The following is a 2490-nucleotide window of genomic DNA, read 5'->3' as shown; positions in this document are numbered from 1 at the left end:
GAGGAGAGGAGAGGAGAGGAGAGGAGAGGAGAGGAGAAAAGAAAACAGGCAACATGAAGGGTGAGAGGGCGTGCACAGAAGTCCGCCAGAGGCTGCCATTCGACTTCTGTTCTGCTCTTCAGAAGAGAGAGGGAGATCCAACAACTAATTCGAGGAGGAGGCAGAAAAGGTGCAAAAAGCCTTGTGAGGAAGTTTGCTGGCTGATGTATTTGTGATCCATCCACTGTGTATGGAACACAAGTTTCAGTACAGACCCTTACACTTCACTGCTTTTCCGGAGTTGGATTAATGGTTTCTTTAAATGTAATCCTGCCAAAATAGAATTGGGGGTGGGAGGGAGGTGTGGAATGGCAGCAGAAAGGTTCCATTTTATTCTGATTACAACTTCAAAGCAGACAATGCTCCTATCACAATGTTAATTTTCTTTACTCCCTCAATAATAAAAGCTCCCAACGCGTTGGGAGGATGGAGGCTCCCTTACAGCTCAAGGTCATGTGACACGGTCTGACCAATGAGGCCTCAGCAGAAGCTGCTGGAGGTTATTAGCAAAGTTTTTGATTTCTAGATACAGGCTCGGTCTTTTTCTGTTATTGTCAGGTCTGATTCATTCTGTCCCCAGCCAGGGTACACTCTTTCCTGGCATAGTGGTCCTCACCGAGGCAGTGAGATATGGCCCCCAAAATTATAGCTGCAAAAACTGAAGGGTGGAAGCGGTCATTCCAGCTGTAGCTTCTCTAGCATGTGGTGACACTGGGAGCACATGTCCACACAGCAGATAGATGCACCTGATGGGACCATCTCAGAGATGGAAGAGGCAGGACTTAGGAGGCTGAGTAAGGTGTTCTGTGGCTGTGAACTGAAGACAGAAGGAAGGAGAGCTGCCATGCTACTCAACCTACGTTCTTCTTTACCCGCCAGGTGGTCAATTACTTAGCTCAAAGCTATCCTGCAGGTATCTACCCCTTTTTAAATTTTCTCTAGGGTTTCAGGATAAAGAGAGGAAAACAAGCAGTGGCTAGACTTCCCAAATTTCTTGGTGGTTCTCAGACTAGTCAGTGTGCCCTGCTACAGTGCTAGCTTCCTCAGTAGGATTCTGAAGCCCACCACCCCCAGCCACTTGTCAAATCTGGTGTTTTCCAGGAGACTTCAGAGATGTAGCTGACTTGGTCCAGAGACTTAAGAGTTCTGCTCCTGTTCTAAGTCAGTAACTGGCTGTGACCTTGGTTGCTTTTGAATTGATAGCACAACTCTTTACCCACTAGGCTACCAGAGCTCCCTGCCTTAGAAGGCTGTTGGTTTGAATCCACCAGCTAGTCTGTGGAATAAAGACAAGCAGTCTCCTCCCATGCGATTTACAGCTTCTGAGAAATCTGCTGGACGGTCAGCTCTGCGTCCATTCTGCCTCAACAGCAATGAACCACATACATATCACAATATGTATGTTGTTGTTAGGTGCCATCAAGTCAACTCCCACTTATACCAATCATATGAGCAGGTCTGAACCGTGCCCTGGCCTGCACTATCCTTACCATCTCGGAAATGCTCGAGCCCTTGTTACAGTCACTATGTCAATTCACCTTGTTGGGAGTCTTCCTCTTTTTCACCCAACCTCTCTGCATTTTCCAGAATGATGTCTTCTTCCAAGGAGTGGCCTCTACTTGTAACATGGCCAAAATCAGTGAGACACACCTTCACCTCTAACAAGCACCTGCTTTCCCTTTCTCCAAGACAGACTTGTTTGTGCTCCTGGTAGTTCGTGAGCTATTCAGTACTCTTCTCCAAAATCACAATTTAAGGGCACCGATTCTTCTTCTACCATCCTTATTCATTGTGCAACTTTCAAATGCATGAGTAGTAATTGAAATGGCCATGGCTTAACTGACATCCTTGTTCTTTTAGGGAGACTTTGACAGCAGATCTTCCAGATGCAGTTCATCTTTTAATTTTTTGACTGTTGGTACCGAAAGTGTTGATTTTGGATCCAAGTGAAATTAAATCTTGGACAATTTCAATCTTTTCTCCATTTATCACAAAGTTGCCTATTGATCTAGTGGTGAGGAGTTTTGTTTTCTTGGTATTGAGATGCAAGCCATATTATTTATCTTTTTCAGCAAGTGTTTCTAATCCTTTTCACTTTCAGCAAGCAAGGTTGTGTCATCTGCACAATTCAGGTTGTTGATAAGTCTTCCTCTGATCCTAATACCATATCCCGTTTCATATACTCCAACTTCTTGAACGATTTGCTCAGCATACAGATTGAATAGGTATGAAGAAAGAATACAACCCTGACACACACCTTTCCTGATTTTAAAACCATGTGCTGATTCCTTGTTCTCTTCAGGCAACCACTTCTTGGTCTAGGTATAGGTTTTATAATAATAGAAAAACTACATTAACTGAAGAACAGATTCAAACCTAGAGTTGCTGTAATCAAGGATGCTTTGGGCAGAATATTAAATGATCCAGGAAGTATTAAAAGAAGATGGAAGG

The sequence above is a fragment of the Elephantulus edwardii genome, unplaced genomic scaffold, assembly GCF_000299155.1.
Source record: "Elephantulus edwardii isolate Elephantulus edwardi_28Jun2011 unplaced genomic scaffold, EleEdw1.0 scaffold00063, whole genome shotgun sequence".
NCBI lineage: Eukaryota > Metazoa > Chordata > Mammalia > Macroscelidea > Macroscelididae > Elephantulus > Elephantulus edwardii.
This window is presented reverse-complemented; position numbering follows the sequence as displayed.